The sequence below is a fragment of the Bombina bombina genome, chromosome 6 (genome assembly GCF_027579735.1).
Source record: "Bombina bombina isolate aBomBom1 chromosome 6, aBomBom1.pri, whole genome shotgun sequence".
Taxonomy (NCBI): Eukaryota; Metazoa; Chordata; class Amphibia; order Anura; family Bombinatoridae; genus Bombina; species Bombina bombina.
Genome location: NC_069504.1, coordinates 1135338769 through 1135355195, shown reverse-complemented (window position 1 = coordinate 1135355195; position 16427 = coordinate 1135338769).

The following is a 16427-nucleotide window of genomic DNA, read 5'->3' as shown; positions in this document are numbered from 1 at the left end:
AAAAAAAACATTTCTCACAGGAGGTCTCATTCTGAATCCTATTTCATACCCTTGAGAGACAATGCTCTGAATCAAATGATTTTGGACAGAATCTGCCCAAATGTTCTGGAAATTTTTTAATCTGCCCTTCACCAGCTGAACTGGAATGAGGGCTGCACCATCATGCAGGCTTGGGGGCTGGCTTTGGTTTCTTAAAAGGCTTGGATTTATTCCAACATGAAGAAGGCTTCCAATTGGAACCAGGCTCTTTGGGGAAGGATTTGGTTTCTGTTCCTTGTTCTGTCGAAAGGAACGAAAATGATTAGAAGCTTTAGATTTACCTTTAGATCTTTTATCCTGAGGTAAAAAAAACTCCCTTCCCCCTAGTGACAGTTGAAATAATGGAATCCAACTGAGAACCAAATAAATTTCTACCTTGTAAAGAAAGAGATAGTAATCTAGACTTAGATACCATGTCAGCATTCCAAGATTTGAGCCACAAAGCTCTTCTAGCTAAAATAGCCAAAGACCTAGATTTAACATCAATTTTGATGATATCAAAAATAGCATCACAGATAAAATCATTAGCATATTGAAGCAAGCGAACAATGCTAGAAAAATCAGAATCTGTTTCCAGTTGCGGTAAGCTTTCCAACCAGAAGGTAGATGCAGCTGCAACATCAGCAATAGAAATTGCAGGCCTGAGAAGATAGCCAGAAAATAAATAAGCTTTCCTTAGATAAGATTCAAGTTAAAGGAAGTACTATCTTCCATAGGGATAGTAGTACATTTGGCAAGAGTAGAAATAGCTAGATATGTGCAATTCGTTTCGGATCGATTCGGAAATTCGGAAAATTCAGCAAATTCGGAGATTCGGATCGAACCGAATTTCCGAATTAAAATACTGCCGAATTTACCGAATGAATCCGAAACAAATCCGAAATGAATTAATTCAAAGTTTTCCGAATTCGAATCGATCCGAAATGAAATTCGAAAAACTCTGAATCGATCCGAACCAAACCGAAACAAATTTTTCGATCATGCACATATCTAGAAATAGCCCCATCAACTTTGGGGATTTTTTCACAAAACTCCAATCTGGCTGCTGGTAAAGGATACAACTTTTTAAACCTAGAAGAAGGAATAAAAGAAGTACCAGGCCTATTCCATTCCTTTGAAATCATATCAGAAATAGCATTAGGAACTGTAAAAACCTCTGGAGTAACCAAAGGAGGTTTATAAACATAATTTAAACGTTTACTAGTTTTAATATCAAGAGGACTAATTTCCTCAATATCCAATGTAATTAACACTTCTTTCAACAAGGAATTAATATACTCAATCTTAAAGAGATAAGTAGATTTGTTAGTGTCAATATCTGTGGTAGTATCTTCTAAATCAGATAGATCCTCATCAGAGGAGGATAATTCAGTATGTTTTCGGTCATTTGAAAATTCATCATCGTTATGAGAAGTTTTAAAAGACCTTTTACGTTTATTAGAAGGCGGAATCGCAGACAAAGCCTTCTGAATCGCATCAGCAATAAAATCTTTTATATTCACAGGGATATCATGTACATTAGATGTTGAAGGAACAACAGGCATAGTACTAGTACTGATGGATACATTCTCTGCATGTAAAAGCTTATCATGACAACTGTTACATACTACAGCTGGAGATATAATCTCCGCTAACTTACAACAGATACACTTATCTTTGGTACAACTGTTATCAGGCAGCAGGAATCCAACAGTGGTTTCTGAGACAGGATCAGATTGAGACATCTTGCAAATGTAAGAGAAAAAAACAACATATAAAGCAAAATTATCAATTTTCTTATATGGCAGTTTCAGGAATGGAAAAATAATGCAAACAGCATAGCCCCCTGAGCATAGAAAAAGGCAAGAGGCATATAGGAAGTGGGGTTTAAATAATAAAAATATTGGCGCCAAGTATGACGTGCAACGCAAAAAAAAGTTTTTGGCGCTAACAACATCTGGAAATGACGCAACTCACATCATAGCAGACGGAACGTACCTTCGCGCCAAAAAATTCTCGCGCCAAGAATGACGCAATAAATATTAGCATTTTGCGGCCTCGCAAGCCTAAATTTTGCTTGCGAAAATTAATGATAACAGTCAATTTTGAAGAAAAGACTAAACCCCAGGTAAGAAAAAATAACTTCCAAAATATGTTTTTCCCAATTTTGAAACTGATAGTCTGCAAAAGGAAATATACATAAACCTGACTCATGGCAAATATAAGTACAATACATATATTTAGAAATTTATATTAATACATAAAGTGCCAAACCATAGCTGAGAGTGTCTTAAAATAATGATACATAATTACCGAAAGACACCCATCCACATATAGCAGATAGCCAAACCAGAACTGAAACAGTTATCAGTAGAGGTAATGGTATATGAGAGTATATCGTCGATCTGAAAAGGGAGGTAGGAGAATCGGGCTTCAAAATGCTGAGAATATCACAGAAGAAAATCAAGCACAAACTTACTTCACTACCTCCATAGGGAGGCAAAGTTTGTAAAAACTGAATTGTGGGTGTGGTGAGGGGTGTATTTATAGGCATTTTGAGGTTTGGGAAACTTTGCCCCTCCTGGTAGGATTGTATATCCCATATGTCACTAGCTCATGGACTCTTGCCAATTACATGAAAGAAACCTATAATATCACTAAAACCTATTTAAAAAATTGCCCTTTAAAAAAGCATTTTTTAGGACGGTGCCCTAGTAGAAGAGATTACCTCTTTTGGATTAAAAAAAATCCCTAAACTAAAACCAAAGTAACCCCCACCCCCCCAACAACAAATTTTCTTTAAAAAAAAACCCTATCCTAAAAAATAAAAGAATAATTCCCTGAAAAGGGCATCAGTGATTAAGCTTTCTTGCTAAAAAAATAAAAAAAAACTATCCTAAAAAAAATTCCCTGAAAAGGACATCAGCAATTACGCTCTTTTGCTAACCCTAAACTAAACCCCCAAAGAATCCTTACGCTAAACCCCAAAGTTTCTATCCACAAAACATGAATCCAGCTCCTTGCTGGGCTACTGCTTTTCCAAGGCGGCGCTTCTCTTCCATCTTCATCCATGGCTCTGCACTGCTGGGGATTTCTATCTTCTTCCTCTTCCATCTTCTTTTCGATTTATCGTCCATCCGATACCCTCTTCATGCTGACACCACTGCACACCCTCAGCTTGAATGTGAGGTACCCCTTTATGTAGGTGTGCCCTTGCATTTATATTGGCTGTTTCTTTTAATTCTTAAGGGTATATTTATCAAGCTCCGTATGGAGCTTGAAGCCTCGTGTTTCTGGCGAGCCTTAGTGGCGTCACTAGGGTTGGTGTCACCCGGTGCGGTAAGTTATGGTGTCACTCCCCCTCCCCCCAGAAAGCAGACACACACAAACACCAAAATCTCAGGCACACACAATACAAACACTTAAAAACACACTTAGATGCACACACAAACACTCGGAAACACACTCAGACACACACACAAAAACACTCAGACACATGCACAAAAACACTCAGACAGACACACACACACACACACACAAAAAAGCACTCAGACACACACACACACACACAAATTCAGACACACACACACATACAAAATATGTAAACTGCACTGCATTAATTATAAAGCTCATGTCTAGAGCTGCTCCCTGGTTCAGCAGAGCATCAAATGAAAGATAAACAGAGCACTCAAAAAATAAATCACTAAAGAAAAGGTTTAGGCGCGCAAACTATGAAAATTCTGCTCTCTGACTCTGTTCCAAGCCTGTCAGTGCACAGCCCCAGGCCGCGTGCCTACCACTTCTTATGGCCAATCACCTCTGCTCTCTGACCACCTCCAGACCACCGCCTGCCCTCCCCTCCTACCTCTTCAGTGTGCACTGAGTATACCAGTCTGGTGGGCATCATACGTGGCTCCTTCGCTTTAGATACAGTGTCAGACAGTCATGCGGTCAGGTGCCAGGCATCCCCCTCATGATTTCCCAGTTCCCGTTTAGAGAAACAGCACAGCAGTGAGTGACTCCACTGCTCCACACGTCACTGAGCAGTGAGCACAGATAGGCAGGCAGGTTTAGGCTAGCAGCGCAACTTCGCAAGCCCCACGGCACACCCACAACATTGATAGTGAAATTGGGCAGAGGAGGAGCAAAGTACAAACAAGCAAAAGCAGCCGGGAAAACTATTTGTGGAAATTGCAGCGCTGGCTCAAGGGGCAAAAAAATGAAGTGTCTACAACTTCCCCAGTCCCACTGATGTTCACAAATGCTGGCCCCTCTAATAAAAAATATCTATGAATCTCTACATTGTATTTCTTTGAATTTCAATAAAATGTAAAAAAAAAATATATATTTTTTTTTTGGTGGTGGTGTCACCCCCTGGAGGGTGTCACCCGCACCCCCCTAGTGACGCAACTGGCGAGCCTCCATAACCTGTCCACTTGGTCAGAGGCGGCCAACAGAGATCGCTGGAAATCAACCCGATCCAATACGATTGAGTTGATTGACACCCCCTGCTGGCGGCCGCGAATCTGCAGGGGGCGGCATTGCACCAGCAGTTCACCAGAATGATAAATGCCGACATGTCCGCTTGCACAATAATAAATAGGCCTCTTAGTCTAATCAGCCAATAGAAAAAGCTTTAATTCTATTGGATGATTTCATGTTAATTGTGATATATCTTTGCATATACAAAAAGAAAGGGATTGCCTGGTATTTTGGGACTGGGCTGTACTTTTAAGTCAGGATCAGACAGATATACTACAGGAAAGTTCTTATCTGTGAAAGGCACATGTTGAGCAAAAAAAGGCTGCTCCTAGTGGGGGTAATTAGCCATAGAACAAGCTATTATGATAATGTTCGTTCCCAGGTTAAGAGCTTTCCTCTTTTTGTATGTGATTTATCTTGTTTTTTAATCTAAAATAGATCTAGAAAACGCATTCACAGTTGTCTAAAAACAAACACTAAACTTTACATAATAATCCTCTTTTATTAGATTGTGAAATTTAGTACCATGGAAACAGGTACTAGTCTTAAACTGGATAAAGCTCTGGATAAAACAAAGAGTTTGGGGGACTAACTATTTAACCCTGACTGTATTAATCCCACTATTATAGAGCAGGTCTATAATATGCATACAGGGCTTTTTACAATCTGCGATGTAGTACTCTAAAGGTAAACAGGTCAGGTGTTTGCAGTTAATTTGATTGACCTGGAGGTTAAATACAAGGATAATTAAAATTAGCTTTGGTAAACACAACCTTCGGAGGACCACACTGCTTGGACAGGAGGCAACATTTCTTGGATTGCAGAGGCTGAACAATGTGCAAACCATCATTGATTATGTTTGAACAGATGGAAGTTCCTGATTAGATGCCATGGAATCTCTCCTGTGCGATGGGCTCTGTATTCCTAAAGCACCTCTGTAAAATATCTGACATTCAGATAACTTGTAAAAGACATACAGATGGCTAAATTTAATCAGAATATGTGTACCCAGCAGACTTGTACGCTATGCCTCCTCTCACCTCTTAGCATACTGTCTGTGCGAACTTTAGTCTATTAGAGATCATCTTTAGTAGTTTAATATTGTATATACATGAGGGGAAAATATAAGGGTATAGACTTTAGGTATTATGAATTTATTATAACTATCCAGCAGTTATCAATTGCTTGATCGGGTGCCAGTTGACTTACATATATGTATGTGTGCATCTGCATGTGTTTGTGTATATACATGTGTGTATAAGTATGTGTGTATATACTGTACATGTGTTTATGTATATGTATGTGTGTATATACTGTACATGTGTTTATGTATATGCATGTGTGTATATGTATGTGTGTATATACTGTACATGTGTTTATGTATATGCATGTGTGTATATGTATGTGTGTATATACTGTACATGTGTTTATGTATATGCATGTGTGTATATGTATGTGTGTATATGTATGTGTGTATATACTGTACATGTGTTTATGTATATGCATGTGTGTATATGTATGTGTGTATATACTGTACATGTGTTTATGTATATGCATGTGTGTATATGTATGTGTGTATATACTGTATATACTGTACATGTGTTTATGTATATGCATGTGTGTATATGTATGTGTGTATATGTATGTGTGTATATACTGTACATGTGTTTATGTATATGCATGAGTGTATATGCATGTGTGTAAATGTATGTGTGTATATGTATGTGTGCATATACTGTACATGTGTTTATGTATATGCATGTCTGTATATGTATGTGCATCTGCATGTGTTTGTGTATATGCATGTGTGTATATACTGTACATGTGTTTATGTATATGCATGTGTGTGTATATGCATGTGTGTATATGTATGTGTGTATATGCATGTGTGTATGTATGTGTGTATATACATGTGTTTATGTATATGCATGTGTGTACATGCATGTGTGTATATGTATGTGTGTATATGTATGTGTGTATATACTGTACATGTGTTTATGTATATGCATGTGTGTATATGTATGTGTGTATATGTATGTGTGTATATGTATGTCTGTATATACTGTACATGTGTTTATGTATATGCATGTCTGTATATACTGTACATGTGTTTATGTATATGCATGTGTTTATATGCATGTGTGTAAATGTATGTGTGTATATGTATGTCTGTATATACTGTACATGTGTTTATGTATATGCATGTCTGTATATGTATGTGCATCTGCATGTGTTTGTGTATATGCATGTGTGTATATACTGTACATGTGTTTATGTATATGTATGTGTGTATATACATGTGTTTATGTATATGCATGTGTGTACATGCATGTGTGTATGTGTATGTGTGTATATACATGTGTTTATGTATATGCATGTGTGTGTATGTATGTATGTGTGTATATGCATGTGTGTATATGTATGTGTGTATATACATGTATTTATGTATATGCATGTGTGTGTATATGCATGTTTGTATATGGATATGTGTATATGCACGTGTGTGTATTTACATGTGTATGTGCATGAGTATGTTTGTGTATATGCATGTGTGTATATGCATGTGTGTATATGTGTATACATATGTATGAAAATATTGTATATACATATGTGCATGTGTATGTGTGCATATGCATGTGTATGTGTGTATATGAATGTGTGTAAGTGTATCTGTGTCTATGGGGCCGATTTAACAAGGTCCGAATGGCCCCTGTTCCCCTTGTTTCCACGCAAGGCTCGTTGGAAACAGGAATTAAGAAGCTTGCCCGCCTGCTCTGAGTGGCAGACAGCAATTAACCCAATCAGATACGATCGGGTTGATTGACACCCCCTGCTAGTGGTCGATTGGCCATAAATCTGCAGGGGGCGGCATTGCACAAGCAGTTCACTAGAACTGCTTGTTCAATGCTGAATGCCGACAGCGTATGGTGTCCGCATTCAGCGATGTCTTGTGGATATGATACACTGCAGCGTATCATGTCCGCCAGACATTGTTAAATCGGCCCTTATATATATGCGTCTATGTGCATGTGTGTGTATGTGTATTTGTATGTATATGCAATTGTGCATGTGCATGTGTGCATATGTATGTGTGTGTATATGCATGTGTATGTGTGTATATGCATGTGTGTGTATGTGTATGTGTATATATGTATATGTGTATATGCATGTGTGTATGTGCATGTATATGTGTGTATATGCATGTGTGTAAATGTATATGTGTATATGCATGTGTGTGTATGTGTGTATATGAATATGGGTATATGCATGTGTGTAAATGTATATGTGTATATGCATGTGTATGTGTGTCTGTGCATGTGTATGTGTGTGTATATGCACGTGTATGTGTGTATATGCATGTGTGTGTATGTGCATGCGTATGAGTGTATATGTATATGTGTATATGCATGTGTGTAAATGTATATGAGTATATGCATGTGTGTATGTGTGTGTATATGCATGTTTGTGTGTGTATATGCATTTGTGTATGTGTATGTGTATATGTGTATGTGTGTATATGCATGTGTGTAAATGTATATGTGTATATGCATGTGTGTCTGTGCATGTGTATGTGTGTGTATATGCATGTGTATGTGAGTATATGCATGTGTGTGTATGTGCATGTGTATGAGTGTATATGTATATGTGTATATGCATGTGTGTATGTGCATGTATATGTGTGTATATGCATGTGTGTAAATGTATATGAGTATATGCATGTGTGTATGTGTGTATATATGCATGTGTATGTGTGTATATGCATTTGTGTATGTGTATGTGTATATGTGCATGTGTATGTGTGTATATGCATGTGTGTAAATGTATATGCATGTGTGTAAATGTATATGTGTATATGTATGTGTGTATATGCATGTGTGTATGTGCATGTGTGTATATGCATATGTGCATATGCATGTGTGTATGTGTATGTGTGTATATTCAAGTGTGTATATGCATGTTTGTATGTGCATTTGTGTGTATATGTATGTGCATGTATATGTGTGTATATGCATGTGTGTTAATGTATATGTGTATATGCATGTATATGTGTGTATATGCATGTGTGTTAATGTATATGTGTATATGCATGTATATGTGTGTATATGCATGTGTGTAAATGTATATGTGTATATGCATGGGTGTATATGTATGTGTGTATGTGCATGTGTATGTGTGTATTAATGTGTGTGTAAATGCATGTATGTATGTGTATGTGTGTATATTCAAGTGTGTATATGCATGTGTGTATGTGCATTTGTGTGTGTGCATGTATATGTGTGTATATACATGTGTGTATGTGTTTGTATGTGTGTATATGCATGTGTGTATGTGTATTTGTGTGTATATGAATGTGTGAATGTGCATGTTTATGTGTGTACATGCATATGTGTGTATATGCATGTGTTTGTTTATTTACATGTGCATGTGTGTATGTGTATGTGTATATGTGTGTATATGCATGTGTGTATGTGTATGTGTGTATATGCATGTGTGTGTATATACATGTGTGTATATGCATGTGTGTATTTGCTTGTGTATTTGTGTGTATATGCATGTGTGTGTGTGTATGTGTGTATATGTGTGTATGTGTGTGTATATGCATGTGTGTGCATGTGTATGTGTGTATATGTATATGTGTATATGCATGTGTGTATGTGCATGTATATGTGTGTATATGCATGTGTGTATATGTATGTGTGTATATGCATGTGTGTATATACATGTGTGTTTATGCATGTGTGTGTATTTTGTATATGCATGTGTGTATGTGTGTATATGTGTGTGTGTGTGTGTATTTGTGTGTATATGCATGTGTGTTTGTGTGTATATGCATGTGAGTGTATTTGTGTGTATATGTGTGTGTATAATCTACTAGTATGGGCAAGGAATAAAGTATAAGTGAGGGATGGTAAGATTTTGGTTAAGGAAAACAGTATAAGTGAGGGGGAATAAGAGTATGAGTGAGGGGTAGAGTATGAGTGGGAGATGCTAAAAATATGAGTAATGAAAAGAGTATAATGAGGGGCATAGTATGAGTTTGGGATGGTAAGAGTGTGAATAAGGAATAGAATATAGTGAGCGATAGTAAGATCAAGGGAAAGAGTATGAGTGAGGGATATTAAGAGTTTGAGTGTGAAATTGAGTGTAGTGTGGGACAGTCAAAATTTGAGTAAGGTATAGAGTGTAGTGAGTGATAGAGTATAAGTGAGTCATAGAGAATGAGTGAGGATTTATAAGAGTTTGAGTAATAAATAGAGTGTAGTGAGTGATAGAGTATGAGTGAGTCATAGAGAACCCCCCACCCCCAAAAAAACTAAAACTAAAACTAACTTGTAACTGATACCAGGCTGCCAAGGCTACCCCCCACCCCCCTACTACCTGGCTCACTGGTTTTTGGCTCTATTGTGGCTTATGCAATGTCCCTAACTCCCTCCATCTTGTGTTCTTACTGTTTAAACCTCCTCTTGGAAGAGCTAATCTCTTACCGCTTGACTCCTGGAACTACTAGCCGGCCGGGCTACCCAGGAGCCCCAAAGACCTTAACCCTAGGTCGCTCCAGTGGCTCTTTGTCCCAGAGTTCAGCTGTTTTGGGGATTGGTACTTCCTATAGAGGGCAAGAGGTGGGGTGATTGCCGGAAGGGAGCTCTCTTGGGAACTTGGGGTTTTGGACTTCCCTACAAACCCTACTCCCCCTGGCTTACTCTGTGTACCTTTGATCAGCTGCCTCTCTGGCCTCCAGCGATGGACTGGGACACCTTGGTGCCCGGAGCTCTCCACTGGTACCCTGGAATAGCCGCCGCTCCCTCAGGATCACCCCGAAACCGCAACCTAGGTATTATGGGGACTCTATGGAATTATGACTCCTATGGGGGCGCCAGTCTGTCTGGAGGGGTGGGAATGGCGGAAGATCTGGGGATCAGATAAAACCCTTATCAAGATGGTCAGTATTCACATAAGCAGTGTGAATTTCACAATAAACTCTGTTAGTGTTTCACCTGAATGCTGGTCTTGTCTTGCTATTTGGGTGTGCTCTGGCTATATTCACTTCTCTCTGCTCTATAGCTACAAGTTCCAGGTACAGAAAGGACCCTCTTGGCGGAGCTACCCAGTCGGGGTAGCCAGTGTCCATCATATAACTAAAAAAACCAAAAAAAACCCATTATTCTTAAAAATAAAAAACACACCCCAAAAAAGCCCTAACTAACCCCAAAAGTGGTACTTACAGTTATATATAGGGGTACCACTTAATTCCAATTGGTTGATTTTAAATCAGTCAATCTCTATTGACTAATATTAATCAGCCAATAGCAAGAGTTTTTTTAGATTTAAATTCTAATCATCCAATAGAAAATAATTATTAGAATTTAAAGGAGCCCGGCTAGGCCAACAAGGTTTTGCCAGCCCTCCGATGTTTACCATATCTCCTTCACAAAATATGCATTGTCATGTACAATGTAGATTTTTTAAAGTATAGTATATATCTTAAAAGGAATTTAAAAGTTATTTTACAATTAATATTGTTTCTGGTAGCTTTGAAATGGCTGCCAAGCACCTCCCACTGATGACATCATTATATTAGTGATGTCATCAGTGGGTGGAGCTTGGCAGCCAAAAAAGTGACAAGAAACAATATTCATTTTAAAATAACATTTTTACTGTTGCTGCTGCATGATATTGAAAGGGGTGCTGGATGCTATTTGCAGAGTAATCTATGGAAAGACTTTAAGATCAATCCATAAAAGAGAGGTAGAACAGCAATCTAAAATTTAAACTTGATGTTTAGTTAACAACCATTAAAATCCCAATGGAGGGATACTGGCTTAAAAAGGGTGTGTTCATCACCCATTGGATAAAACACGACACACCTCTGTCATTCACGGTGTACCTGATACATGCTTATAGTTACAAAAACATCATGAATACCATATCATGCAGAATTGTAATCTCCTCTATATATAGGAACTAGAATACATGGGCATATTATATTTGCACATAAGAAAGAGGGGACATAAAAAAGGGGGACAGAATAAAGGGGGGGGGGGAGAGGGGGAAGGGGAGGAAGTGAGGCAAACAAAATGTAAAACATGTTAAATGAAATACAATATGAATACGTATACATATTAATTCATGCAATAAAAAGCTAAAATACAAACATACTAAACAAAAATGCTGTTTAGTCAAAAGGAAAAATTTAAGGTTAAGAGTTTCAGGATTAAACAATGAAACCTACCATAGTCTGGGCAACGGATAATGACCTCAATGATAGACTATGTCATGAGTTTGAACACACACCCTAAGTAGATGGATATAGGGACCAAATTCACAATATCTAGATAAAGAGGCAAGAACTCTATATGTATTGAATGTAAAAGATACAGAACAGAGAAACTAAAATGAGATGATATAAAGGAGGGAAGAGAATTACCAAATAAAAATCAGACTGATAATTAAATAGTTATGTCTATGTGTGAGAATTTGATCCACAGCATTTCTCTTCTCTCTAGGAGTTTTTGCCTATCACCACCACTTTTGGGATAGGGTAGCCAGCCATCTAAAGCTGGAAACATTTTTGTCATGTACTGTAACAAAATGTTGTACTATGGGTGACGTGGACTTGCCTACATTTATGACGGACAAATGTTCTCTGATGCGAGATCTGTCATATGTCATGAGTTGTGAGTCCAACGTATTGAATATTGCACAGTCAAATGACTGATTGGTGACAGCAGATGTAAACGTATCAGAAATAATTATGTTGTCACAGGCCTAACACCTGCTACTCCCACATCTGAACATTCCTTTACTGGTGAGCCATGAACTTGTGGTGGCATGGACACTACTCAATACTGTAGGGGACAGATAATTGCCCAATGATTTGTTTCTGCGATAAGAGCAACTAATGCCATTGGCCACACAATCAGTAAGTTTGTCCTCTGCCACGAGAAGTTTGAAATGCTTTCTTACAATGTTGCAAATTTGATTGTAATCGGAGCTAAAGTCAGTTACAAACATGACCTGATTATTAGTATGAGTGGCATTTGTTTTAACCTTATCATGTCTATCTATTCCCTGTACTTCACAAACAGCTCGTTTGATGATTTTTTTTAGGGTAGCCTCTTTTTTCAAACCATCCACCAAATCGTGTTGATGTTCACAAAAAACTTAATTGGGGGAGCAATTCCTTTTGAGCCTGATGAGTTGCCCCTTTTTAAGGTGGCAGCTACTGGCATTTAACATCAAATTGCCTAAATTATGCTTTTCTATATATGCTGGTCTCTACCCTACCCTCATCTGTGCCAATTAGTGTGATATCTAGAAAATTAACAGATGTTTCCTGTATCTCAAAAGTGAATTTGAGGTTCAGATTATTTGTATTGATGTAACTGATAAATTCATGCATGCTAACCTTGTCTCCTTGCCAAATAAAAAGGAGGTCATCTATGAACAGTCCAAAATAAATAATATTAGTCCTGAAGGGGTTGGAATCCCCATAGATGTGGGATAGCTCCGACCAACCCATATATAGGTTGGCCTAGGAGGGGACAAATTTTGCCCCCATAGCTGTCCCACATCTCTGGAGATAAAAAAAATCCCTCGAGCTTAAAATAATTGTGGCATAGAAGAAAACCAGTCGCATCAATTAAAAATTTCCGAAAATCAGGACTTAGGGTGGAGTAATGAGTAAGAAGGAATTCCAGAGCTTGTAGACCTTGGACATGTGGGATAGAGGAGTATAAGACAGTTACGTCAACTGTCATCCAATTGTAAGTGGAATCCCATGGCATATTATTCATACTTTAAGTACATGTTTTGTGTCTTGAAGATAGCTGGGAAGAACTTGAACCAAAGAACAAAGTATGGAATCTAGCCATTCAGAGATGTGTTCAAAAAGAGAGCCTATTCCACTCACAACTGGATGACCTTTGACTTGTACCAGGGACTTATGCACCTTCGGGAGATGGTGAAACACCGGAATCACAGGGTGTTCAATATATAGGTATTCAAAGGTATTTCTATCCAGAAATTCCTGTTCCAACCCATCATCCAGAAGGTGCATAAGTTCTAACTCATAGAGTTTGGTAGGGTTAGCAGAAAGGACACAGTATTGTGTAGTGTCAATAAGTTGATATACACATAGTAACACATAAATATATCTATTTATGTGTTACTATGTGTATATACAGATATATTTATGTGTTACTATGTGTATATACATATATATTTATATGTTACTATGTGTATATACGTATATATTTATGTGTTAATATGTGTATATACAGATATATTTATGTGTTACTATGGGAATATACATATATATTTATGTGTTACTATGTGTATATACATATATATTTATGTGTTAATATGTGTATATACAGATATATTTATGTGTTACTATGGGAATATACATATATATTTATGTGTTACCATGGGAATATACATATATATTTATGTGTTACTATGTGTATATACATATATATTTATGTGTTACTATGTGTATATACATATATATTTATGTGTTACTATGTGTATATACATATATATTTATGTGTTAGTATGTGTATATAGATATATATTTATGTGTTACTATGTGTATATACATATATATTTATGTGTTACTATGTGTATATACATATATATTTATGTGTTACTATGTGTATATACATATATATTTATGTGTTACTATGTGTATATACAGATATATTTATGTGTTACTATGTGTATATACAGTACATATATATTTATGTGTTACTATGTGTAGATACAGATATATTTATGTGTTAATATGTGTATATACAGATATATTTATGTGTTACTATGTGTATATACATATATATTTATATGTTACTATGTGTATATACAGATATATTTATGTGTTAGTAAGTTGCCTGTACCATCTGGTAATGGCAGATAGATTACGAGTTTTGAGCGCTATAAAGAAATTAACAAATGCAACAATAGTTAAGTTATTTAATTTTCTATAGTATTGCCATTACAAGTTTTCAAACATACGCCTTTTGTGTGCGATATGTTTACGTTGAGCTCCATAGCGCACCCAAAACAAACGCTGTGTTTGATGTGCTCGTGCACGATTTTCCCATAGACATCAATGGGGAGAGCCGGAAAAAAAAAAACTTACACTTGCGATAGCGGAAACAAAAGTTGATGTCTATGGGGAAATAAAAATACTGTTTAAACCTAACATCCTAACATAAACCCTACGTCTAAACACCCCTAACCTGCTGCCCCCAACATCGCTGACGCCTGCCTACAGTTATTAACCCCTAATCTGCCACTTCCGATATCACCGCCACTATACTACATTTATTAACTCCCGAAACCGCCAACCACCCACATCGTAACAAGATAAATGAAACTATATTAACCCCTAAACCTAACGTAACCAAAACCCTAACTTAACCCTAAACCTAACCCTAACACCCCCTAACTTTAACATAATAAAAATATAGCTAAATTAAATTTACAATTATTAACTAAATAAACCTATTAACCCCTAAACTGCCAGCCACCACACATCGCAACAAGCTAAATTAAACTATATTAACCCCTAACCTTAACCCTAAACCTAACCCTAAACCTAACTTTAACATAATTAAATTAAATTTAAATTAAATTTACAATTATTAACTATTAAACCTATTAACCCCTAAACTGCCAGCCCCCCCCACATCGCAACAAGCTAAATTAAACTATGTTAACCCCTAAACCTAACCCTAAACCTAACCCTAACCCTAAATCTAACCCCCCCTAACTTTAACATAATTAAATTAGATCTAAATACAATTTACAATTATTAACTAAATAATACCTATTTAAAACTAAATACATACTTACCTGTGAAATAAAACCTAATCTAGAATAAACTACCAATGGCCCCTAAAAGGGCCTTTTGTAGGGCATTGCCCTAAAGATATCAGCTCTTTTATTGAAAATATTTTACAAAGACCCACTAACATTACAAACCCTCGCCCCCCCCCCCCCCCCCCAAGCCAACAAAATAAAAAAATTATGTGTTATTATGTGTATATACATATATATTTATGTGTTACTGTGTGTATATACAGATATATTTATGTGTTAGTATATGTATATACATATATATTTATGTGTTACTGTGTGTATATACAGATATATTTATGTGTTACTATGTGTATATACATATATATTTATGTGTTACTATGTGTATATACATATATATTTATGTGTTACTGTGTGTATATACATATATATTTATGTGTTACTATGTGTATATACATATATATTTATGTGTTACTATGTGTATATACAGATATATTTATGTGTTACTATGTGTATATACATATATATTTATGTGTTATTATGTGTATATACATATATATTTATGTGTTACTATGTGTATATACATATATATTTATGTGTTATTATGTGTATATACATATATATTTATGTGTTACTGTGTGTATATACAGATATATTTATGTGTTACTATGTGTATATACATATATATTTATGTGTTATTATGTGTATATACATATATATTTATGTGTTACTGTGTGTATATACATATATATTTATGTGTTACTATGTGTATATACATATATATTTATGTGTTATTATGTGTATATACATACATATTTATGTGTTACTATGTGTATATACATATATATTTATGTGTTATTATGTGTATATACATATATATTTATGTGTTACTGCGTGTATATACAGATATATTTATGTGTTAGTATGTGTATATACATATATATTTATGTGTTACTATGTGTATATACAGATATATTTATGTGTTACTATGTGTATATACAGATATATTTATGTGTTAATATGTGTATACATATATATTTATGTGTTACTATGTGTATATACATATATATTTATGTGTTAATATGTGTATATACAGATATATTTATGTG